Source organism: Topomyia yanbarensis, chromosome 1 (assembly GCF_030247195.1).
Source record: "Topomyia yanbarensis strain Yona2022 chromosome 1, ASM3024719v1, whole genome shotgun sequence".
Classification (NCBI taxonomy): domain Eukaryota; kingdom Metazoa; phylum Arthropoda; class Insecta; order Diptera; family Culicidae; genus Topomyia; species Topomyia yanbarensis.
The window spans coordinates 67,236,753-67,264,695 of record NC_080670.1 but is presented as its reverse complement, the minus strand read 5'-3'; the positions used below and the strand labels follow the sequence as shown (position 1 = coordinate 67,264,695).

General features: G+C 39.6%; 1 protein-coding gene across 2 annotated transcripts in view; it reads left to right on the top strand.

The window, feature by feature from the left end:
• LOC131677846 (serine-rich adhesin for platelets) overlaps positions 1-27,943 on the top strand; it is a 694,115-nt gene that overhangs the window by 93,546 nt on the left and 572,626 nt on the right. The gene's annotated exons all lie outside the window — the stretch shown is intronic.

Genomic DNA, 27,943 nt, shown 5'->3' with positions numbered 1-27,943 from the left:
GAACCGGAACTTTGGGTTGTCTTCCTCAGGCCTGAAGGGAATCCATCAGCACAGACCTGGCGGAGCGATACTCGGCGCACGCCCAGACAATATGTTCAATATCGTGAAAACCGTCGCCACTAATTGAATGTGTTAGACCAAAGAGTTATCGATAGATTCGGTCCAAATTTTGGTGAGTTGGTGACTTCACTTATCATGAGCCCAATACGTCGAAAATAAGCGTCTAGCGGGATTTCACTCAAACGAAATCACAACCCGAGGTTTCGTCGATTCCTTCGGAACTATCGATCTTCGTAGTTTCGCATTGCTCCACAAAGTTAACCAGCTTTCGTGCGTCACCCGATGATTGAAACTAAAAAAAATAGATTAAACAAATTGGTCTTTCAAAAATGTTACCTTCCAAAGCACCCAGCTTAGCTCATTACCCGGAATGAAGCACCGAGGGACCCAAACCGAGGTAATCTGAAAACATAAAGCAGGGGTGCTTTCCATGTTTCATCAAATGAATAACCTCAATGGAAAAGAGATTATCTGAAACGGCAAAGTAATGGTCTGAGGGCAAATGTCAATAATCGAAAGAGTATACTAGCTTTACGGCGTAAATTGAATTTTTTAGTTTGTTGGAAGCGATGAATTTTCGGTTAAATATACCGATTGCTTCGAGGTTTGATGTGTAAAATATCTTACAGCAGCCGACGGTTGACGAAGTTGTACCATGTGTGTGTTCACTAGAAACACATGTTGCTTCCGAACGCTTTATTGAAAAATGAAATGTATGCCAAATAGACTTTTGTTATAGTCAACAATTCATTGAAACCATTGCTTTATTAAGTTTGTGGATTTGCTGGTGTGGCAAATAATAATAATACAGTCAGTTCGATTAAAGCCGACTATACTGTGCGAGAGGACCAACGCGATAAAGAAATAGAATGTCTGAAGCAAAGCATCGTATCACTAAATGCTACCATGACCAGTACCGTCTTTACGCATAGGCACATTGGGTCCGGGCCAGGTGTCCCGAGATTTTAGGAATCTCGCGATGAGGATAGATGCATAAAATCATACTAGCTGTCTGCATTACGGTCGCCATGAAAACTTCAAAAGAAAAGAGCGGGGCAATCTTTGTTTGTTTCTAATAATATTTTGATGAGCATTCTTGGATTAATATACCAGAAGTAGAACATTCTTGAGCTGCTGATTTCAGTTTCGTTTAACCGGAGTAATTTCACACTCAAAGATAAATTATGAGTCACGGCGACAGACACTCGACCAACCGAAGAATCGTTATTTCTTACCCTATCATCCTGATTCTAAATCATCTGAAGGGGATTCGCCAACACAATATTGTTTGAATTCAAAGCCTTCTAGTAGCGAAGTGGAATGTATATTAAAAAACAAAATGTGGGTTTTCTGAAGCCCCGTTGTATCCAGTTTCATCACATAAGCAGGGCTGTCGAGAGCCGCGTCGGGCCCCAAGGCTTGTATTACTGCTGGGCCCTTTTAAACCTAAGCCCTCTAGTTTAGTATGAGTTAGTACCTCTTCAACCATGAGAAACTCGTGAGTCCCTGGTTTCTATTGGTCTCCGGTTGACTCATATTGCCACATCCACAGATAGCGTACCAGACAGGTGAATTTCGACAGCTTCTTATTCCATGGTATCAAAATGGGGTAAAATTGCCATAGCTACGTGTTTTTGAGTTTGTGGGTATTCAGGAATTAGGAATCAGTAGCGTCTAGCTCAACTGATACTAATGAATCGTCTTCTCATGACTTTCCTGATGATGGAAGGATTGGGGATGGAAGGGGTAAAGTAAGGGGTAAGGAATATACCCAAGAGATCACGAAGCATTATTTAATGGCTTTAGATATGCACTATATTCGCATACAAAACATATGCTTTACGGCTTCATAGTTCTATAGAGATTATTAAAGCACACTTAGTATCGGAAAAGACGAAAGAATGTGCAAGTTTAGGAGCACCTTAATGGTTGTCAGCAATGTTAACACAGAGTTGTGTTTTTTTAAATAACTTCTCTTCTTTATCGGCACAGCAAAAGAAAAAAATACCTTTCGATAACGTACCCACCTTTCCTCTCTTCTTTTGTTTGTCATGCCGACTGTTTAAATTGACGATTTAGTGACTATAGAAATAGAATCACCCAAGTAACCATAAGCGCTAATTTTGAACTCTAGATTGACTATAAGTTAGCATTCCTATAGCTAACTAGCCGTATACAGGTATTTTTAATGCTTCGACGCACCTAAAATTTTAAACATTAAATCTATAGTGCTAGACATACAGAACATAGACATCGTGCTAAAAAGCTTTTGAAGTTAAACGCTATGAAGTTGTTATAGAAAACTCTAAATGCAAAAATAGAATCTTGTTGTAGTGCTTGGAGACACCGAACAATAACAAATATACCTATGAACATGTCTAAAGTCATTTAATAATGCTTCGTGGTTACTTGGACGAGGACCAAAATCACCGTTCTATCTTAACACAATCACTTTTAGAAGAAAAATTCCTTGAACGTGCTATAAATACACAAAATTTATCTATTTTAATTACCAGTTTATTAAGGTCAGTCTACCTTCTCATCTCGCCTAGAGTAGAAACTAAAAATCGTTCCGCTATAGATACAGTCGTGATTCGTTGGTTGGGCCACAGCCTATGTCCAACTAACGAATTTAATTCGCTAGTTGGATCGACTGGCAAATGTTAAAAACTCTCCAAAGAAGACATTAGTAGTGAAAAAGATTGTTAGATAGATTGTCAAAGTCAATTTGACATGGGATTTTCACGTTCCGATGCTTTCTACTTGGACAATGGTCCAACTAGCGGATGTCCAACTAAAAAGCGGTTCAGTTAAAAAGTGTCCAACCAGTAAATCACGACTGTACACGGCAAAAACGACTGCAGACAAATTGTGTTGCTTTCGAATTTTGGAAATGTCTTGTAAAACCAGCTACTCGTAAAGTGGAATAATTACTAAATGTGCAGATTGTACTCAATCCGGGAGAAGTTAACGCTCTGCAAATGCTCCATATCAAAAATTAAGAAACACAGTCGTACAGCACACCAACGAAATGTATGTATGTATATATAGGAAGAACGAAGTCGGCTGTCTCCGTCTGGATAATCAAAACAAGGGTTTCTTACTACATGACAACATGAGGACAGATTGGGTTTACATTGTGAACTTACTAAAATCTATTGTTTATCGTCAACATGTCGCTGTCCGACAGTACGGTGTCTGGTAAATGTATCTGGATGCATGAAAAATGTGCTTCTGGATGCGCGAAACTAATGCGAATTTGCATTTAAAAACGCTTTTAATCCACCTAACAGTGTGATGAGACATTTCTTATAACTCTTATCACTCTCTTCGGATATTATATCGTTTGAGAACATTTAGAACTTGATACTTCGCGATGTTTTTGATAACACATACTACATGGGATTGTGGCAGGACACAGAGAATCGCTCAAATTAGCATAGGACAACATCAGTGCTGGAAATCTCAAACCAAATCAATGGAAAAGCGAAAAAATGACCCATAAAATAGACATACAAACGAATTATTGCTAATGCTGTTAATAAAATATCTAAATTCCTCAATCAATGCATTGTGGTGGGAAAACTGAATTTTCCTAAAGGGGTTATGTAAATTGTACTGAGCCAAAAAATCGATTTTTTTTAATCGAAATGAAGTTTATACTTTACTCAAATTTCCAACGCGACTGAGACCTAAAAATCAACGCTTTTTCTGGAAAAAAGCGATACTAGCAGTGACACCATTCAAAGAAAATCAACAGTGAATATTTCCAGACTTGGTTTTTTTCTTATTTAAGAACTATTGTGTTTTTTACATCCTAGATTGCATGATTCAGTGATCGAAACCCAAAACTTCATGAAGTATTTGAAATTATTAAATTAAAATTTGTGTTTGCTATTAAAATTGACAAAATGATTGTATCGCCCCTTTGGTCCCACCTATCAGCATTGAAGTATCGCCCTTACGTTTTTTTACAATACCAATTTTACAATTGGTGGGGGTTTGGTGAAAATCGATCTTACTGTCCAAATGGCATAATTCCGAAATCGTAATTTTTGAAGTTTTAAAATTATGCAGAATTAATTTTTCAGAAAATAGTAACAGAGTTCGTGTTTTTAGCGAATTTGTTGAGACTCTATTGCAGTCATGAATATTAACCTGAGAAAATTCACCATAAATACTTCTTGGACGATATACCGTCAACATTATTTTATCAAATGATGCGCTGTTTAACCTTTGTAAAACTCATCGAAGATTCTAAACCTCCGAAATTGGCGGTTTCAAAATGATATTATCTTGACATTAAATTACTGTTTTTGAACATTTGACCTATACATATAATTGGTCATACAACAAAAATCAAATGCTCATCAAAATCGATCAGGACCTGCTAGAGTCGAATGGAAATCGTCATTTTTCATAAATTTCTCTCTACATTCGGAAAGTGTTATACTCGATATTAATCATATTACGTTTTCGTCTCAACTCGATGCATTCCCAAAATAAAAACCTGTTTTAATCCACCTAGTGGTGCAATTGTGCTTTTCTCATTTGTCCAGACTACGATTCCATGGCTGGTTAAGTTCAATACAATGGTGGAAATGAATATTGTTCAGTACGATTTGCACATACATACAATGGATCGACAGCCACGATCTTGAGATACTATGTGATACTGAAACATCGCCTGACCGCCGCTGGTTTCAAGCGATGTTTCAGTATCACATAGTAAGATCCGGGAGGTCCGGGTCCTGCCGAAAATTTTCAACTTGTTAAGACATTTTAAACTAGTTTTAATTTTAAAGTAGCAACCCCTCACTGCATACTCCCTCCGGGCCGGTATGATTGACGATTTTTAGAGTGATTGCATAACCTTTCTACATGAGAAAGGCAAAAATGTACCAAAGTCCAAAAAATCAGCGCTGTTGTTGTAGAATATTTGCTGGTTAGTCGCCAATCTAAAGCTGGGGCGCAACGACTTGGATAGGGCGCAACAACCTGGATGGGGCGCAACGACATTGATGGGGTACGAAAACTATAACGCCACTATACGTAAAGTGTACCGGAAAATGAGCGGCGTGAATGCAAACATAACGAAAAGTACTAAATTGGTGCTTTTTGCTATGAAGGGTGCATTCCACATAAACATTAATATCCGATTTCTTCGAAAAAAATTTCTCACACCCTTTAACAAAAAAGTGTGTCAATTGTTATTTGTTAAGCTTATTATTCAATAAATTGTACATATACCATAATAACCATAATGATAACTCGTAAACTTTACAATATATGTAAAGAAATTAAAATTAAAGTTGGATTTTTTTATTGAACTTAAGAGTTCGGAAATTAGTATAAACAAATTGAATATTTTTATATCTCGATCCATTTTTTACTTTCTAAATATTTAGAATCATGTTGGAAAGATGGTGTAAAAGATTCATATGGGAGTCTGAATACTTCATGAGATATTTCAATAATACCAATAAAGCAAGGCTACTTTATAGTAGACACCCTGTGATAGAAACTTACAAAATGGTTTGTAAATCTGATGTGAATTTTGTTTGGTGATGGCAATGCCCTGTTTTTAAACATACGCCCTAAACGAACCCCCTGGAACTGTTACTGTTGAGGTATTGGGGCGGTAGTCTAGTACATAATATGCTAACTCTTAACATAGGCTTTGTTCAACAAGCTGAGCCACCCTAGGGACTGAAATATACCTCTATGAAGTGGTTATATACAAAGTTGTGGCGAAAAAGTGAGCTAAGTTCGTGATTTTTTTAAAGTGCTTAATGCAAATTAAGCACTTTAAAAAAATCAAAGTTCCCGAGAGATCCGGTAGCGCGGTTATCGTGCATTCTGTTCTTTGTGCAGAATAATGCGGAAATGCCTCCTTTAGAAATCAACAGGCTGTGTAGCGAAAGTATGAAAATATTTGGCACTTCATGTAAAAATTGTCTTTGTTCCAGTACCGAGTAAATTGGAAGTACTGAGCAAACAGGGAGAAAGTTATCCCGGAAGTCGCTTCTTGTTCTTCCTTTGGTACTATCGATACAGTTGAATTTTACAGTTTTCAACTGAATCGATCATCGGTGTAAATAGGAGCGTGTATTTTCTACTGCTGTTTTCTCCGAAACGATCACATGTAGTACTGGAACAAACCTATACATTGCTCCAAAACAAAAATTAAACCTTGCAGAAAAGTAGTTTTAGAATATTTAAAATAAATCCGAACAGAGAAGATTATTCTTGTGACAGAGGTTGCTTGACTCAGAAAGCAATTTACAAAAATGAAGAGGCATGAAGATATTTTTCGTAATGTCCAACAACGAATATATATTATTTTGTTTTGCTGTATTCCGATGGAAAAAACGTTATGATCGTTTAAATGCGGATATAAAGACTAAATCTTTGATTTTTCCAGAAGCATGAAATTGGTACATAATATAGAATATTTTAATCAGAACAAATATACGACCGAAACAAAACTAATATTTTGGAAACATTGGTCGAGTGGGGGTATGTCGTTTTCAACAGGGATTAGTAAAATATAAGAAGAAGCCAGCTGGCGGATCCTATCCTAGATAGATACCACAACGGCATCTGCAAGCTGCCCTAGCGTGATGGAATTGAGAAGACATTTGTCAATGTCATTCACTTAAAAATTGTAGAGAAGGGCGCTTAGACATGAGCCCTGGGGAAGGTCCACGTAGCTAATTCGTGATGTCGACAAATAACGTTGCGAAAAATACATATGTTTTCCAGACAACAAGCCCCCTGAGTCAGTAAGAAAACTGATGCCATCTCTTTGCTAGCATATGCCATTTGAATTCCTGTTAAGAGCAACGCAAGGCAATCGTTCGTCTCTTTGCCTTTACGAAAGCCAAATTGTGTATCTGACAGTAAGTTATTTGCTTCGGCCCAATTATCGAGACAGAACAGGACCATTTTCTCGATTAACTTCCGAATAGAAGAGAGCATTTCAATCCGTCCATACAAGTTGTGATCGGAGGCTGTTCTTGTTTTTTTTTTTTTTTTGATGGCGTGGACCTTCACTTGCCTCCAGTCATGAGGGACAAGGTTACTCTTAAGAAACATACTAAATTAATTCAACAAACGTCTCTTGGCAGATTCTTTAACAAGTAAAATTTCATTATGTCTGGTCCTGGGGCTTTATTGTTACATTATCGTCCGCGGGGGGAAGCGGCGCGGTAGATCTTCTGTGCCGGGGCGGAATCCGTACAAACCTTCTTGGCGAAATCGAATGTCCAATTCTCTCGTTAGTACTGTTTTAGGTTCGGTTTCTCTCATTAATCCGTCAACGAACCAGGGATAGTAAGCGTTTGTTGGCTTTCATAAAAAATTTCATTGGCTCAGGTAACCCGCCATTCCGGTTGATCTTGTACGGCGGGGACCTTCCACGAGAGTTCGCGTTTGGTACACGTTTTCTGAGCTTGAATAGCGGTGTCGAGAATAAAGCCACCTAAGAAGCCGTACTCTTCCTCCGGAGGAAGGTCTTGCATGGACTCGAGTTTACCGGATGCAGGATGCTTAGCTCTTCCAATCACTATTTCGTTTGAGGTCAGACGAAATATTGATTGTACTCGTTGGCCTTAAGCCGTTAGCAATAGTGATTAAAATTGACACAGGATCGCTGCCGTGTCGATCAGGAATTACCTTCCACATGCAATCTAACCGAGTCGAGCAGAGGGACAAGTCTAAGGAGCTTGGGCGCGCTGGGGGAGCAGGGATCCGTGTCATTTCACCGGTGTTCAAAATTGTCAATGGAGCTATCACAAAGTTTTTGGAGTGAGGTAGATTTCGATTATCATTATCATGAAAGCAATCCCATGCTATGCCGTGGGAGTTAAAATCAACTAAAACTAAGTTCAGTACGGGAAAGAGTTCTGCATTGTCGCAAGATCTTCAATGCCTGGTGTCGAGGGAAGGTTAATTCTATTGAAAAAATAGCACGTTTTGATCCCCAAAAGTACTCTTCCGTTAGAGTGTTCTCGATCCAAGCAAATAAAATTAAAATCTATTTCTGATGTACGTCATGTTTTGCATAATAAATTTTAAAAGGATCGAGTTTCGGGATAATGTTTTTTTAATGCTACTGTTAAACAGTGATCAAATCCGTGACCTCGTTCGAATTAGCTATCGAAGGATACAATCGCTGAAAGGAGGGGCTATTTTGCAGTCAACTGCATTAAGAATGTTTTTATTGCAGTGAGAAAGCTTACCAGGATGCTTTTAAGAGGGTGTTCTGTAACAATATGGTCCACAGTGCTGGGAACTTCTTTTCTGAGCTCAGGTTTCGGAGACCAGGAGCTGTTAGCTTCGGTTTTGCACCAGTAAGTACTGTTATTTTGGAGGACATTGAAGAGACACCTTCTGAACATTACAACGAATCTTAGGAGAGGAAAAGTTCCTCCTTTTTCTATTGCTTCTAGGCGCAGCAGAAAATGTTCCCTCCTGGTGTTCATCAGAGTCACCATCGTCAGTAGACAAGCCAGTATAGATTTTTGTAGAGACTTGTGGCTTAGCTATTTAAAGCAGCATTTCTGCGAAAGATCCCTTAGAGGGTCCCTGAAGGGAACTCTTCAGTTTCTCTCCGCACTGTATCATCATGTCGGGAGATTATGTTGATTTCCCCACTGTAAAGATACTTTTCGACACCCCTCCCCCAGGAGTCATCCACATGATTCTCATCGCATTTCCCACAACGAACCTTATTGCTACAATGGGAGGCTGTGTGTCCTGATTGTTTACAATTTTTGCATTTCATTACCCGTGGCACAAAAAGGCGAACAGGTAGACGATCATTGTCAAAGAGGAGGTAGGTAGAGCAAAACCGACGAAGGTCACCCGATAAGAGTCTAAGTTGACGTATGACGTATTCCTGTCAGCTGCCACTGATGTTGAATGCAAACATCCTGTATCTTCCCTGACTGAAGCATGGGGTCTTTAACCCTTGATAAGGCCGAGAGTTTGGGGCTAATAATAAATGTTATATTAATGGAAACACGGTTCTTTCACTTAGTTTAGAATCTACATTTATTTCGTAATAAAAACTGTTTTGAGAAAGGTGGCGATATAGTTGCCACCGCCCGGTAAACACATTTTATGAAACTCTGTTTCTTAAGGATAGTACAGGAAGAAATCCAAACGAAAGCTTAAGCTAGCTACCGTTATGCCCGTTTTTATGTAACCATTTTTGTTATTGCTAGATTCACTGTTTTTACCTCCATCTCTGTTCAGGTCAGTGCTCAGGATATTTTTAAGGGGGTTGGTTTTATGCGTTTCTTACAAAAGAAGGGTATAGCAACCCTCAAACTTTGAAGATCTTTTCTCAGGTCTGGAGGCCCTATTCTTTTGTATCAATCGACTCAGCTCAACAAATTGAGACAATGTCTGTTATCGAGAAGGAATCTTGAACAGACAGTGCTGCCTGTGGCTCGTGGTAGTGTGGATTACTGCAGTGATTTGTAGTAAGCTTACCGACTAAACCTAAACCTCTTGTTCCTTCCAGCCTTCAACTTACGCAGTCACCGTTAGGTATTACCTCAGTAGGGATTGTGTGTTTACTCTTTTTATATTGTGTTAATTGTTCGTAGATTTCCCATTGCTGTTGTTTTTTGCTTGCTGTCCAACTTTCGCGCTATATCTAACTTGCTGATGTCTACTGTAAATATCGTCACCTGCCGAGACGCGAAACGATTCAGAGGTGCTGACCTTAATGACCGACATGTCTTTACAACTACCTTTCTTGGCGCTAGTCGTTTCGAATTATCCTATTTAGCTGGTGCTGAGCAGGGTACTCTCACAGGAATAGGAATTTTTGCTTACCGATTCCCGTTTTCGTAAACCATTTAGCTCTCAGGCACTAGGACAGACCACAGGCGGTGGCATTTTTTGAATGATCTTATCCCGATTTCTCTGACTTCGTGTTGTTTGTTTGTTGTTTTTCATCCATAGCTGATGTTGCAAGCTCAGAAAGAAGGGAAACATTTCAAAAGTAATTCAAAGCCTTCATTGGAATGGGTTTGAGACAACTATATTGCCACCTATTTAGATTCATTTTATTTTGATCTTTGTATTTTTTGCAACTCAAGAACCGCGTTTTCGGATAAAAAATACTTGTTTTTACAAATTTTGATCACCAACTTATAGGGTGTAGAGTATTTTATTCAAAATCGAGTTAATTGTATTGTCCATGCAGGAAAAGAAAAGGTGACAATATAGTTGCCACTGTCTTATAAAGGGGTAAAACAGCTAACATGAGGACGACCGCGTCACATTCAACCCGATTAGATGGTACATATACACTATACTCCTTTGCAAAAGGCCCGTAGCCAGCAATATAATTTGCGTGCTTCAAATTATTTTCCTCCACCAGAAGCTTATCAGGGCTAATTATTGATGTTTCTGTTACCGCCGAATATTGCTTCATCAGAACTCGAAAAATCTGCAATAGATCCAAACATTTCTTGTCTTCGGTCCGGAAAAGTTTACAAATGGCCCGGTTGCGGAGGGTGGGTTCATTTTTAGTCGGGGAGGTGATTTTATTGCGACATCCATCTCGCCTTGAGGCAAACCATTATCAACGAAAGCCGTTTTTGCATGGGTTGTATTATAGTCATGAATGAGGAATATACAGTCGTGATTCACTGGTTGGCCCACAGCCTATGTCCAACTAACGAATTTGATTCGCTAGTTGGACCAACTGACAAATGTCAAAAACTCTCCAAAGAAGACGTTAGTAGTGTAAAAGATTAATAAATAGATTGTCAAAGCAAATTTGACATGAGATTTTGGCGTTCAGATGTTTTTCAGTTGGACAAAGGTCCAACGACACGGCGCGAAATATTATCTGTCATTCTGCCCGAGACTTGCGCGCTATTCATTCAACTTTCAGCCAAAATATCTTATGAAGGTTGCAATGATGTTCGGAAGGATTATTTGAAAACATCCATACCATGAAAAAATCATATAGGATGAAATACTCTTGCTTATAACACTAAACTTTTGCACTCTCTTCCTTTTACTACGTGATGAAGCTACAATATGCACATATTTGTATCACATATACTTATCTATACATCACACTTACTTTCACTTTGAACACACGTACATATTACATTTTTAATGATAAAGTGCAGCGAAAATTATTTTTTATTAATTTTTTTTTTGAGGACCTCACAAAAATAGGTCTTGCCAAGAACCTTCCAAACAAGTATTCTAAACAAAAAATATAATTTTATTGGTTTTGTGACAACTCAGAAAAGGTATCTAAAGCTTTTGATATCGGTTTTAATCATACTTCTCCTACAGGTTAAACCATTTAAAATTTTATTAGCCAGAAAATTACTATGAGATGTTGTTCCTCTGTCATAATAATAATTTTATAATGAGAGGTTGGTTAACTTGTTTGCAATATCAGCCAGGGTATTCAGATAAATTCAATTTTCTTGAACGATATAGACACTGTGGGTATACAGAATAACTTTTGAACCAGAAGTCGTAGCCTATTACTTTTCTTGGAAAAGTTGTACACTGTACTAGTATCTGCCGGAGTTAGCATTGTACATTTTTTAGAACACATAGGAAACTGTCTACACAAATTTAAATATGAAAATTTGTGCCACCCTAGTAGTCATATGTTTGTTAAACATGTATGTGAAAATAGTTAAAACTGACGAAGCTACGGCATTTATCTTGAAATGTATCCAGTGAAAATGTAATCGTGCACAGAGCATTCACACGATTGATTAGTTTAGAAATATTTCCTTAATTATGAACGAAGGGTTTTGCATACAAAGATGAATAACTTTTATAAGCATAAAACATTATTTTCATCCTAATTAGGCCATTACAAATCTTTTTTAAAAATTATGTCCAAGTACAATTTTTTTTCGGAAGGGAGGGGGGGCAAACAAAAAATAAATATTTATTTTAATAAACACAATTTTTTTTTCTTTTTGCATTTTCTTTCGATTGTTCTCGTGGACGTTTCCGCAGAGTGATTTCGTATAGCGGGGTTAAGCTATTTGTTTTACTAGAAAAATTCAAGCAAACATTACTGAATCAATCAAAAGTTCACATAGGAAAGGGATGCTAGTTTTCGTTTTAAATAATTTTCCCAACAGTGCAATTTTTAAATTCCCAATAAAAGCTTGAAAGTTCTCTAAGAACTTAATGTAAACATTTAAGAGTACTTTAAGGTATTAACTTTTGGTTGCTTGAATAGTTTTCGTTCCGTTGTGGTGGCACATGGACCGACTGTACACACAAGGCATGAAAATCGGTCAAAGGTGAACCTGCTTGATAACAATGTACAGAAACAGGATTGCAACATTTCACTTATGGACTTTTGGAAAACATTCTGGAATGAATCCACAGGTAAAGTGTGCGTCAATGGAATTATTCATCTCAGATATGGTTTTCTCTGATATTTGTTTCTATTGCGTGTTTCGTATACAGTAGCCTGGCGAACGTACATCCTGTGCATACTATACTTTTTCGAACTCTAGTGGAAACATCAGCTTTGGTTTATCGCTTGTGCTTGAAGACTTGTAGATTTGTTTGTTTGGTACATGATAGTAATTCGGCTCGGTTCCGTGTACATCTTCGAAATCTTTGCATTTTTCTCCATCTTGTTGCGCAGCAGGTAGCCACATCAGATACATTCATTTGATAGTCGTACGGATTTATGAAATTATAGCAATCATCAGTTCATTTTTTGCCTTTTTCATATAAGGAAGACTGTGCAATCACTCTGAAATTCGACTTTTTAAGCTACACCCGGAGTGTCGAGTGTCATATACCACTAGATTCAGTTCGTCGATATCTGAAAATGTCTGTATGTTTTATAGTATGGTTAAATAGCTTCAAAAGTGCTTTGGCTCTAGGTGGGATTCACTTTTGTGCGTAACCGCTACTAATAGTCCTTACTTCTCTTCCTTCCTTTTGTGCCACGAGACTGCATCGAAGTGTTGTATCGTGGGGAGGCTGATTCAGTCTTAAGACAAAATGATACATTAGAGCGGTTTAGCTCAGAACACATATCCGGCTAATCGCAGTGGTGAACTTCTGTTAGCCATTTGGCTCCCGTTTCTGTGAACCATTTATTTCCTATTTTCGCGAGCCATCTCAATTCCTCGTCGGAAGTTCTCCCGATACCGATGCCTGTTGCGTGAGTCATTTAGCTCCCAGTTTTGTCGCAATCTTCTCGCATAGTCCATAAATCTTACTCAAAGGGCCAACCAGTACTTGGCGAGGACGGTTCGGCAATACCGGATGGAGCGTAGCTTCTGGTTCGCTGCTTCCGGTTCGTTGAAAACTGGTACTTCACTCGACCTACTCGATCTTGTCCCTGACGGTGAAACTAGTCTACTCACATGCTTCGGTCCGGCGATTTCAGCTGGTTCGTGGTGCCCAGTACACTGGCGCCTCAAGTAAAGCTGTGGTTGCTCTCACAGCCTTCCCCTTAACATAATCATCGTAACTTTAAAAGTTCAAATCGATGATATATTTTCCGACCGCGCTGTCTTTCGGCTGCTAGTCATCACCAACTCTGTTTTATGATGGGCAATCATCTCCGTGTCGAGTGTCTCCTCTTCTAGCGATTGTCCGATTACTTGGAACACCACACCATCCGTGAAGCCGAAAATCGTTATATCTCTGGGAAGGTTCAGCTTCAATACTCCATCGTACACTGCGTTCCACAGCGTCGAGTCGAGGAACGTCAGTTGTAGTTGTGATTCTCCCTTGTCTGTCTCGTAGATCAGTGTTCGGTACTGAAAGTAGTTCTATAATATCCTGCAGAGTTACTCATGCTGTACAGCGAATGGGCGATTGCTTCCCAGCTAGTACTATTGAAGCATTCTTCACGTCTAAGGGAACCGCAAAAACGATATCCTTATCTCTGCTGTCTCCAAAGCTCCCACAACCGTTTGGATGGATTTCACTGTAGACCTGCCTATAAGGAAGCCGAATTACATGAGATGCCGTTCTCACGGTCCGCGTACTTCGTTAGCTTGTTCAGCATTACTCCTTCTATCTAACATTACCAAGGGATTATTTGTTGTTTGTGCTTACGGTTCGCTATTGTAAATCCTTCTTCATCGGTACTAGATTCCTGATTGGTGGTGTTGGTTGTTGGTTTGGAAACATTTGCTGTAATCGTTGTTACTTCGATGTTGGTAATGACAGTTGGTTTAGTGGTACAGGGGCCGATCGTTGTTAAGCTGGTGCTTGTGAATGCCCGGTTTGCAGTGATTGTGGTTTAACATACGATGATTGTATACCGGCTTTGGTCGTATCAGGTGGAATTTCTTTAGCATTCTCTGCGCAAGGTTTCCCGTGGTGTAGCGGATGATCACAATATTGACAGGTAGGAATCTGTCCTGGGTGCGTGACTAGTATTCGTTGAGAATATTCAACACCATGAGGTGATTTGCATGTGAAAGTCAAGTCAAGTTCTCACCACACGAACGCCGTTGCGGAGTCTTGGGAAGAAGTTCCTCCAAGTAGCTTCCTTAACACTATTCACCTCTACGTATTTTGACAGGATTTGTTTGATAGCGAAGGAACTAGTACGTGGTGCCAGGTCATGTATCTTTATTTCAATACTGTCAATATCTATATACGTTGGGATACTGTATAAAATGTCATTACATTCGATGACGTGTTTCATGTTGTTCTGGGAAGCGAATGATTCTGCTTGACTAATGTTTTTTAACATATTCAGTACCGCATGACGTAAATGGTGGAATTGCACCGCATAAAGTACCGCAAGCTACGTTGAACTTCAGGTTCACCTTCAACATTTGCTCCCCTTCATGAATAGATGGTATTACCGGATATTTCGTGTAATCAACAGCAACACAGTTTGCCCGCATCGTGATATACTTTTGCTTTGCATTATCACTCATTGTTTGTTCACGTTTCACACACTAGGCAAAAGGAATCAATTTTTGCCTTTGCAAATAGACCAAGCGTCGCGCGGGTAAATTTGATTATTTACCCTGCTATTGCAGCGGAGCGATTTCTAGCTTCTGAACTGAGCGAGATGAGATACCGAAGTGATCTCCGACTTCTTCTCCAAGCTCGGAGGCAACTTATACGTAGATCGATAATCGTATTATTGCACCCGGCGACCGTTTCTCGGTTTCCCATTCCTTGGTATGGTCGCATTACACGCCCTTGTTAGTAGTGCCGTGAGCTCGTTCGCATTTAGGTTGAAGAGGATACCCTCAAATTCAAGTTCTTCGACGGACACGTTCCTGTGAAAAATCGCTGTTTTCCATCCACTCGTTTATATATTTCCCACATATTCATATTCATGTGTAGTTCATAGTCCTGTTATCAATGCTGTACCAGATCGCTTGGTGGTCGCTGTAGATATATCCTCGCACACTTTTCAGTCCATCTTTCCGGTTACTCCAAGGCTACAAAAATTGACATCGATAATAAATTGCCGGTTCCCCCTGCGGTAAGTGCCGATGATACCATTATTTGTAAGATCTATATTTAGCTTTGCTAGAGTATTCTTGATCGCTGATGGCCAGACAAAGTTCTTTTGATTCCAGCGTCTATCTCGAAAATTTCGCATGTTTCTGGTTCTTGGAATATTTCAGAATTAATGTCTCTTCGGCTTCTTGGAAAACGACTTATTCGATTTTCACAAACTTAGCCTTAAATGGAAGGTTTGGTAGCAGATTTTGATCTGATCAAGTTCATAAGAATCGCACATATGGCTGCGGAAATACGGTATGAACACTACGATCCCATATGAAATCTTTAATTGTCAAAAACTTTTCGGTAAAGCTCATGTATATTGAATATTGAACCACATATAAATCGCCAGGAGTCTGATTTGAATTCAGATTGTTTCCTTATCAAAATTATTTTCGAATGCAACGATCGATTATGTCTCTATCGACTGTTGCGTTTAAAATGGAATCGATTCAGAAGTCGGTCTGTATTAGCCTTTCCATGAGATTTTCGTTTGATAATACACAGATGGGTCCTTCCTTCCGCGACCAGTAAACGTTTCATTTGATGTTGGACTGGATCGATGATCTCATTTAAAATTCACATTTACCCGAGAATGGTCAAAATAAAAATTATCATGGGATGGTAATTTCTAAAACTACCATAATAGTTTTCAGTTACGAAAAGCAAAACTCTATGGAAGCTATTGTTGCTCTATAAAACGTGACAATTTTTTGAATTTTGGTTATTATAAAAAAATTATTTGCCCCCTGATTTTTTTCAGCGATTTTGAAGGGGGGGGGGGGGGTGACATAATTTTTAAAAAAGATTTGCAATGCCTTATTAGCGAATTTCCCCAAAATTCCACGCGGCCTTTCCCGATTGAAAGGAACGGCCGCGCTCCATGATACGCCGCGCTTAGCCCATCTGTCATAATATCGCGATTTTGCATAACGAAGGGCTAAATAAATATGAACCAACAGGTCTGTGCCCCAAAAGGAGAAGGGCTAAAGGATAACACATATTGTTCCAGAAAACAGCACTGCGTTATGCAACGTTTTGTACAGGTTGATTATACCAGGTGCAAGTGGTGCCAAATTCACAACGTTCATTCTGAATTGAAAAGTCCTTTTAGATTACAGAATTGATAAAATTGGTTAAATGAGATAAACTAATCAATCAAATTCTGTTTTAAAAATTGTGCTTGCGTTTAAAACAAAATGGGAGGCTTATTATTACCGCTACATACTAAATTTCAAGCGCAAATAGCAAATACAATTGCTAGTTACACCAAAAGCTTACTGGCAACCTTACAGCGGCATTTAAGAAACAGTTGGTGCGGCGTGTACGTTTCAGAGAATCTCTCAATAAAAATTCCAACGTATAGGACGAACTTGTTAATAATTATTGGAGTATACCAAATATCAAACGTAGTTAATTTAATCGTGCGTGAAAACGCGAAAAAGACGGGAGCGGACTTGGTGGACACAATGTCAGAACCACCACAACGAATTCTCTAGACTATAAATGGTATTGGTTTTAAATTTCAAAGCAAAAACGTAATTGGAACACTTCAGCGAACCACCTGTTTTTTTCTTTTTTCCAATGCGGGGGGGAAGGGCATGTCATGTTTGTTCTTAAACGACTTTTTTCTTCGCTCCAAAGAGCGTTACAGTAGTTCTGTGTAAAAGTTTGAGCTTAGAGATGCAAAGATTCCCGGACAAACTGACGCGATTAGTGAAGGCGACGATGGATCGGGTGATGTGCGTAGTACGTGTCTCAGGGACGCTCTCGAGTCCCTTCGAATCACGCAGAGGGTTACGGCAAGGTGATGGTCTCTCGTGTCTGTTATTCAACATCGCGCTGGAAGGTGTAATAAGAAGAGCAGGGATCGACACGAGTGGTACGATTTTCACAAAGTCCGTTCAGCTACTTGGCTTCGCCGATGACGTTGATATTATTGCACGAAACTTTGAGAAGATGGAGGAAGCCTACATCAGACTGAAAAGAGAAGCCAAGCGCGTCGGACTTGCCATCAACACGTCGAAGACAAAGTACATGATAGGAAGAGGTTCACGAGAAGAGAATGAGAACCGCCCGCTTCGAGTTTGCATCGGTGGCGACGAAATCGAGGTGGTTGAAGAGTTCGTGTACTTGGGCTCACTGGTGACCGCCGACAATGATACCAGCAGAGAGATTCGTAGACGCATCGTGGCAGGAAATCGTGCTTACTTTGGCCTCCGCAAGACACTTCGGTCGAACAGAGTTCGCCGTCGTACGAAGTTGACCATCTACAAGACGCTGATTAGACCGGTAGTTCTCTACGGGCACGAGACCTGGACCATGCTCGTGGAGGACCAACGCGCACTTGGTGTCTTCGAACGGAAAGTGCTGCGTACCATCTACGGTGGAGTGCAGATGGAAGACGGCACATGGAGACGGCGAATGAACCATGAGTTGCATCAGCTGTTGGGGGAGCCGCCCATCTGTCATACCGCGAAAGTCGGACGACTACGGTGGGCCGGGCACGTAGCCAGAATGTCGGACAATAGCCCGGTGAAAACGGTTCTCAATTGCAATCCGACCGGTACAAGAAGACGTGGCGCGCAGCGAGCACGATGGATCGACCAGGTGGAAGACGATTTGCGGACCCTTCGCAGACTGCGTGGCTGGCGACGCGCGGCCATGGACCGAGTGGAATGGAGGAATCTTTTGTATACGGCACAGGCCACTTCGGCCTTAATCTGTTAATAAATAAATAAAATAGAGATGCAAAGAGGCATGAGTTTCGGGCTTCCGAGTTTTGTTTTTTTTTCATGAGCTGTATAAGTATAGTCAAACATGAAATTTCAGAAACAACTAACATACCGCGTAGTAGCACAGCACCGGCTGGCTGGCTGGCTGGCTTGATTGCAGAGGGGAAGGAGCTATCTGACAAGAACTTATTTCTCATAACAGTTCGATATGGCTTAAAGCCGCAGGCAAATTACTCTTACGTATGTGTTGGTGACCATACTGACATAAAAAGAAATTCGCGTTAAAATAATTTACCCAAGAGACTCGAACCGACAATCATTGTCTCACCGAAGACACCCCTTTACTAACTGAGCTAACGCGATACATAACAGCGTGATGGCAAAGTGGCATACATAAGTTTCGCTTGAGCGTGAACGATCTAAGCGCAGAGCTTCTGCTCGTGCATGCATGGGTATGGGACATTGCAAGATGATGTCGTATGAGTAAAAATGCTCGAAAAAATGACAGCTCAGCGAGCTTGTTTACATGGACTTCGAATTTTTTTTATTCCGATTCAGTGCAAGTGAGCGTGTCATATCTTCGAGCATTTTTACTCATATGACGTCAACTTGCAATGTCCCATACCCATGCCATGCACGGGCCGCAGCTCAATACGCTTGAATCGTTCACGCACAAGCGAAACTTATGTATGTCACTTTGCGAAGACACTGTCATGTATCGCTATAGCGCAGTTAGTAAAGGGGTTTCTTTGGTGAGATATTGATTGTCGGTTCAAGTCTTGGTAATTGTTTAACGCGAATTTATTTTTATATCAGTTGGTCACCAACGCATACGTAAGAGTTATTTACCTGCGACGTCAAGCCATACCGAACTTTTGAATGAGAATGAAGTTCCGGGCCAGAGAGCTTCTTTCCCCTCTGCAATCAAGCCAGCCAACCAGCCAGCTGTGCTACTAACGGTAGGGGAGACCGGGGCTAGTTGGCGGTGTTTTCAGTTTTCATTTTTTACTGCTTTGACTGTGGTAGATCTTGCAAAATAGAACACGTTGCATGAAATAGTAAACTGTTGGCAACATCTCTGAATTTTATTAAAATGTTTGATACGTTGTCTTCATTTCTAGAGACAAAAAAAGTAAAGCGGAAAAGCCGCCAACTTACCCCAGCCTCGGGGTAAGTTGGCGGTATGCATGGGGTAAGTTGGCGGACTGCCAGAAAATAAGCAATTCATTAGGAATACAATCACATAAGTGGTCCATATGGAATGTGCCGATTGTCTTTTCAATAAAACTGTATAGTATTCGACATATCTCATTATATTTCAGTTTCAATACCCTGTCATTTTGACTTCGACGCGTACTCCATATTCAAAAACAAATTTACGAAATTCTTCAGGCGTTTGGCTGAAATAATTGTCCATTTCATTGACGAGAGTTTCTCTTACTTTGGAGTGAATTCCAGAAATAAAAATATATTATGACTATTTTTGCACTATATTAATAGTACCGCCTACTTACCCCGTGTGCGTTACCGCCAACTTACCCCAACCGCATATTTTATAAAAAAGGATTTAAAAAATTACTTTTGGGTATGAATAGGCATAATATCTATACGGATGCTGAAGCCTCTTTTCACGCACTACTGAAAAATATAATCGTTCGGGACCTTAAATTACACAAAATGTTTAAAATTAAGAAAATTTACAAATTATGCTCAAAAACACAATTTCGTCCACAGCTTCTACAAAACATAATGTTTCGCAACAAAAACACATTGGATAATGCGTTTCACATTACTTAAGGTACACAACGAGAGACAACGCTTTATGTCTAATAGAAACGGAGAAAAAGGGGTTCCGCCAACTTACCCAAACCACCAACTAGCCCCGGGCGCCCCTATATTATTTGTTTCTGAAATTTTATGTTTGACATATAAGCTGATGAAAAAAATATTAACAAAACTCGGAGGAGCGAGAACTCATGCCTCTTTTTATCTCTAAACCCCAACCCTTACACAGAACTACTGCAACGCTCTAAGGAACGAAGAAAACAGTTGTTTAGGGACGATTCATAAATTTCATAACGCTTTTAGGGGGAGGGGGTACGACAAGTTGTGACATGTTGTGACATAGGGGGAGGGGGAGTAAGCTAGATAGTTACGTAATATGTTTTCACCGAAGAAAAAAAAATTTCAATGAATAACATAATAGAAGAGGGGGGGGGGGGATGGAGACATTTGTGACAATTTGTTACATGGGGGGAGTCAATTTTGGGCAATTTTAACGTTACGTAATTTATTAATGGCCCTTATCCACAAGCATGACATGCCCGGCGCATGTGCACCGTATTGTCTAAAAGAAAAAAGAGAAGAAACAGGTGGTTCACTGAAGTGTTCTAATCACGTTTGTGCTTGGAAATTTAAAGCCAATGCCATTCTCAATGATAGGTAAGGGACCATTCATAAATTACGTAACGCAAAAATTGCCCAAAATTGTCTCCTTCCTCCCCCCATGTAACAAGTTGTCATAAATTTCTCTATCCCCCCTCCCCTATTACGTAACAAATTCCTCGAAAAAAAATTGTTTCGTAACGATCTGGCTTACTCCCTCTCCCCCATATGTCACAACTTTTCGTACCCCCCTAAACGCGTTACGTAATTTATGAATGGTTCCTAATCACCAGATGGAACTTTCTAAATGGAGCCTAACTTTGCAGGGATGATTGCTTTCGACGATAGCATGTTTTTGTTACAGCTCAGCAAAACAAAAAAAAACAAATGCTACAGGCTACCCAAAAAAAAATTTTGTTGTTAAAATTTCCAAAAATAGTTAAAATTTGTTTAATGAAGATTACCACTAAACACAAACACTTTCAGCTTCAATTTCCTTTAACAGAAAGCTACGATTATTCAAACAATGTGTGTGTATGAAAGGTGTGAGCGTTAGGAAGAAATACTAGTACGGATGACAACAGACAATCATGTTTTAGTAGTTTTATTTAGATTTTTAAAGAGACCGCCTAGAGGCGGTGTTGGAAACTAGAGGGTTAATTTGATTAAAACCATAATATCCACCAGTAAAATCTAACATCCGGACGATTAACATTGCTGTCGTTTGTTTTGTTTTTTGTGACATTTGACGTACTAATGAAAGTTTAATTTGTCTTCAAATGCTGTACGTAATCGTACAAATAATCTGTCATAATAAAATGAAGAAAAAATGTATTTATGGAGAAAGTCGCAGGGGATCGGTTTTATTCGTAATTCCCCTAAAATTACTAATCGTAACTCGGTGAACTTATGGCACTCAGAAGAAGTTCATGTATGTTATATTTCAACCAAGTGACTGTCTGTTGGTACGGTATGGTTCGAAAACGCGCTACGGAGTAAACAAATGGTTGGCGGTAATTGGCCGGTTCAAGCCCATTCCGGTACCTCACTGTTTTTTTCTGGTTCTTTTTTTTCTAATTACGATATGATGTTCATATCGCGATGTTATATTTGAAAGATGCTTTTTGTTAGATATATTTGAACGACACGTTTTACTACATCAGATTCAATGAAAATTTACAGGTTTCTTTCAAATTGATGTAAAATGACTGATGCAACTAGCATAGCAACATAAGTGGCCTTAATGTTCAGATGTTATCGTCATAAACAGCCAGATTTGAAGGGTATTAGTTTTGGCTCTTGATTTTTTTGCTGCCTGTAAGCGGAATCGATAGTATTAATTAATAAGGGAAAGTTCCCGGTTATGGCATATCTGTTATTTCTGGTGTGTTGCACGCTTTATTGCATTTTTGACAAAGTTATATTCTAAGCTTTTAGGTTTATGATGGTATTACCAAATACAAATATGTTTTGTGAATTTGTATTTGGTATTACTATCATTATCGCTGGATGCTCCGTTCAAACATTTTTGGGTTCAATCAAAATGCGCTCCAGGTCCGCAGACTCTGTCTTTCTGGTATTTAATGACAGATATCGCCAAACTTACTCACCTGCAATATACTGCTCATGATCACATATTTGTCATATATTTGGGATTATTAATTTTTATCTAAATGATTTGTGATCATGGGCAGTAGAACTTGCTGCAGTTTGGCTGAATTTTCTATTCAATACTCATTAGCTCTGAGATACTTACTATATCTGAAATTTTAAGCAGAATAATATTTTTTCGAAATTGCTTATGGTAAACGAAATTGTAAACTTTTGGTTGGTTAGTGAACATAAACAGTGTTGAGTTTTAAAATGTTATTTTTATGCTCTGTATTAATAGTGTCTAAACCATTGGTTTTGCGGTTAGTTCGGAAAATTTTCGTTATTTCCAAACGCGTTTTTTCGATTCCAAACAAATTCAAATAGAGACTTACTCTATTCAGTAAAGTCGTAGCTAATTCTAATACCAACAAAGGAATTTGTTGAGAACACTTGTAAAGTCATGAAGAGGTTGATCATGTTATGTTGATGTCGAGATTCTATGTATGAATAAATGTTGGGTTAAGGGACCATCCATAAATGACGTAGCATTATATGGGGGAGGGGGGAGTTTTGCATTTTGTGATGATGTGTGACGACAGGTGGGTAGGGGGTCATGTCATGCTACGTAGGTTTTTTTTAAAGGAAATAGGGGTTGACCTGATGTCACGACAACCTTAGCCGTTTCATCTAACTAACATCATTTTTCATTTTTATTTTTTTTTATTTTTGCGGGGCAAGGGGGGGGGGGGAGAGTTACCGTCAACCTACGTAATTATCAGGGGGGGTATTGAGAGTTTTGTGACGAAATGCTACGATGGGGGAGGGAGGGGTTAAAAATCTCTCAAAATGCTACGTCATTTATGGATGATCCCTAACCAAATCGGTTACAATATTGTCATGATTTAATCACTGTAGTGTAGTGAGTAGCGTAATGTTTTGTTTGATTAGAAGCATAAGTTCCAGTTTTCTAGCTCCCACTCCCTCAGACCGCCAAAGCTTTAGGGTTTTTTATGTCAAAATTATGATTTTTTCAATATTCAAACCGCAAGTCAATATATTAATGTGATGTTATGTAATATATTTTTGCATTTGCGAAATTGTTTATTAATTACAAATACCTTCAAACTGATCTAATTGACTGACATTGTACTTTGAGGAATCTAATTTTTAGAATTTGCCCAGTATTCTTTTTGTTAACTTCTAATTTTATCAGATTGTCGTATCACAATAATTAGTCTACAGTATCAAAATAGTAGGCCTAGGTCGTATTTAATATTCCAAATAACAATTGGCTTATCAAATAGAATCAGTCAGTAAAAATGATTTTATGGAAACATGATTTTGTGAGGCTAAAAAAGTCATCTTTCTCCTAACGTTACTAGAGGCAAACACTGATTGTCTACCTTTTGAGATACTGCGCGCCATTTGTGGAATTCTGCAGAAACGGTTAGAGATACGATCAAACCGACTAAAAATTCACCCTTTAGGGTAACAAAATTACCTCACCCTGAAAAAAAATTAAATTAAAATTTTTTTTTGTTGGTCGTTATTGGGATTCAATCGCCCTCACCTTTATAATTTTAGCGCGAACATAGCGTTGCTGTCTCTAATATGTACCGTTCGAACCGTTCTGTCCCGCTCCAACGCCCCGTTACCATACCATTAACTTATAGGGTAATGAGCTTATTTTCACCATGTTTCTATTTGCCATCTTTGTTCAACGCATTGGGCGACAATTGAGGCACTAAATCCGAATTTTCGTTGCGCTCAAACACGAGCATTTCATTGTTTTCAGGGCATTTGTGTTATTAGATTGATTCTAATCAACGAAGCAAAGCTCTTGATGCCAATTCATACGCATTCCATCGATTGTAGGCCGAGTAATTAATGAATTAGTGAGGTACCTTCCTTAATAGGGTGAAAATAGGCAATTTACCCTTTGTAAAAGTAATGGTAGTGGGCCTTCTTGTAGATGGATATACTGTATACATTTTTCCTAGAATTCATTTTACATTCAATATGTTGAACACCCAGAATTGGAACTTAAAATCGCAACGAAAGACGTTGTAACAATGGGAAAAATTGACAAGTGCTCTAAGCATCAGATGCTCGAGAAAACATGAAAACCGAGTGACTGTCGATCGAGCCAGTAAGAGACAAAACTATTCTGTAAGAACAACATTGCTGCATTGCCTTACAAGTTGTAAGTTACAATATTACATCATCACAAAGTGTTAGGAAGTTGATAGAACTGCTGATCATCGGCAATTGTCGCGTCTTCGCGTTTGAATAACTAGATACTTCAATGGTTATCAAAGTTGCTAAATTTTCGTATTCTTTAGTTGCTGTTACTATTCAGCTCTCCCTTGCCGAACACCTGAAATGAATGAATGATAAAATACTTTCATACTCTACTTGATGGGCTATATTGTGTCGATTTCGAAATGTATATATATAGTTTATTAAGTAACGTTATAGCAGATCAACTTAAAGGACGTGAGTTCAAATCTATGTTTTCTCTCGTTTTTTTATATTGCGATTTTTTTTAAAGCTAAAATAGCTCAAGCCAGTTTACTGTGCATCTCTCCTTTTTTATGTGTTCATTACAGCAAATTAAGTTTTCAAGTGCCGCCAACGCATCATTGTGCAGTCTATTTTTTCTTTGGACGGTCTTAATCCTCAAAAAGGCAAGCTAAAATCGTGGCTTCAACAAGCATTGCTCCTAAGACCCGGTGATATTAAGTCTTTTTTGGCTTTCTATCAGTGAGAGAATTGAAAGTCCGAAAAAGCTCCATCATTTCTGTTCATAATTACAAGTTTATTCAAATTAGAGGATAATTATTGTAACCACCCGTGCCTCTGAGACCACTTGCCTTTCTGAGGGTTAAAGAATATTATTAATACATATATTTTAAACATGGTATACAACACATAAATGATATGATAGAACGTTTGACAGATGAGTATTCATCATTAAAGTTGTTTTGAAAAAGGGATATTTTGAAATCAGTGTATCAGTGATTATGCAATGAGATGCGTGCCTTAAGAGACATGATCTTCTACAATTAACAAAAAAAATCAAAGCTTTTTGAGCGATTTAGTGGAGGGGCTAAGACATGGTCTCACATAATCACACAATAAAGGTTCAAGTAAATTTTATTAATACCTCGGCATGCAAAAAATGGATTGCGTTAAAATCGTTATCAATATGATGGCTTCATTCGTCAGTACAGTATTAAAATTCGCACAAAAAACGGGTGTTACACGCAAGCCAATGATTAAATTTTAAAAGCATTTATAGTATGTTTATAAAAGTGCACGACAAACCTACATGATGGTTGAATCAGTTTATTTGTACCCTGCGTGTTTGGCTAGCGTATCATCTACTGCCCCCACAAACATTCAAACTATTTACTATGAACACCATAAAAGCACCTAACAAGAATTCTTTTTAATCAGTTTGATTTTTCATTGCGCCTGAGCTAGAAAATATACCACAGAAATACGCCATATGCACCTCAGAGAGCTTGGAAGCGCCCTACGAGTTAGGATAGACTATCCACTACCATCTCATGAGCTCAAATACTCATACCAATGCCCCAAAGAGATACAGTATATGCGCCCCAGAAAATCTGAAAGCGCCCGGCAAGTTAGGATAGACTATTCGCATAACGCCCCATGAGCATACTACCTACCCGTTAGCTCAACATACTCATACTACTGACCCATAGAGCCTGAAAACGCCCTGCAACTTAGGATAGATTATTACCGCCTCATAATCTTAAATACTCATTTATATGCGCCCCAAAGATACTGAAACCGGTTGAAAGCGCCTTGTAAGTTTGGAAAGTTTATTGCCCACCTATCTAATTGCCAGACGAGCCATGGTAATATCATACTACCTCTCCAGCGAGTGTGGAAGTGCTCTGCAATATATGGGAAATTCATACTAGCGCCCAATACAGTCTCGGAGTGCCGTGCGAACTATGAGAATATCGGACTTGCGCCCTAGGTAGTTTAAGAGAGCCCTGCGACCTATGGGAATATCAAACTGGTGTCCGAGAGACTCTGAGAGCGCCCTGCGAGCAATATGAATATCATGCTGGCGTCCCATATAGTCGCTGTGAGCTATGAGAAGCACCCCAGCGAGTGCGGAAGCGCTCTCCGAGCTATGGGAATATCATACTAGTACTCCAGAGAATCTTACAGCGCCCTACGAACTATGAGAATATTAGACTAGCGCCCTAGCGAGTTTAAGAGCGCCCTGCGAACTATGTGAAAATGGTAAAAGCACTCGAGAGAATCTAAGAGCACCCTGCAATCCATGAGAATATTAAACTAGCGCCCCAGAGAATTTGTAAGTGCCCAGTAAACTAAGAGAACATCAGACTAGTAACCTAGAGAGTTTGAATGCGCCCTGCGAGCTATGGGAATATCATACTAGTGTCCCAGAGAATCGAAGAGCGCCCAGCGAGATATGTGAATATCATACTAGCGCCCCATAGAGCCTCGGAGCGCCGTGCGAACTATGAGAATATCGGAGTTGCGCCCTAGGGAGTTAAAGAGAGCCCTGCGACCTATGCGAATATTAAACTGGTGCCCGAGAGACTGAGAGCGCCCTGCGAGCAATGTGAATATCATGCTGACGCCTCATAAGGTCATATTAGCACCATAGGGAGCTTTAGAGCACCCTGTGAGCTATGAGAAGCACCACAGCGAGTGCGGAAGCGCTCTCCGAGCTATGGGAATATCATACTAGCGCTCTAGAAAATCTTAAAGTCTCGGAGCGCCGTGCGAACTATGAGAATATCGGACTTGCGCCCTAGGGAGTTTAAGACAGCCCTTCGACCTATGCGATGCCCGAGATACTCTGAGAGCGCACTGCGAGCAATGTGAATATCATACTGGCGCCCCATAGAGTCATATTAGCGCCCTGTGAGCTGTGAAAAGCACCCCATCGAGTGCGGAAGCGCCGCACCCTGCGAATTATGTGAATATCGTAAAAGCGCTCGAGAGAATCTAAGAGCGCCCTGCAATCTATGAGAATATTAGACTAGCGCCCCAGAGAATTTGTAAGCGCCCGGCAAATTAAGATAACATCAGACTAGTAACATAGAGAGTTTTGTGAATATCATCTTAGCGCCCTGAAGAGCTTGAGAGCGCCCTGTGAGCTATGATACTACGTATCACACTGAGGCCCTAGCGAGCATGGAACCACTCTTCGAACTATGGGAATATGATACTGGTACCCCAGAGAATCTGAGAGCACCCTACGAACTATGGGAATGTCAGATTAGCGCCCTAGCGAGTTTGGGAGCGCCCTGCGAGCTATAGAAATATTATACTGGCGCCAGAGAGATTCTGAGAGCGCCATGCGAGCGCTGAGAATATAAAGCTAATCTAGAGAGTTTGAGAGCGCCCAGCGTGCTATGGGAATGTTATGCTTGCGCTCGAGAGAATCAAAGAGCGCCCTACGAGCTATGTGAATATCATACTTGCGCCCTATAGAGTCATACTAGCGCCCTAGATAGCCTGAGAGCGTCCAGCGAGCTATGAGAATATCATTATAACACCTCAGCGTGGAAGCGCTCTCCAAGCTATGTGGATATCACAATAGCACCCCATAGGGTCTCGGAGCGTACTGCGGGCTA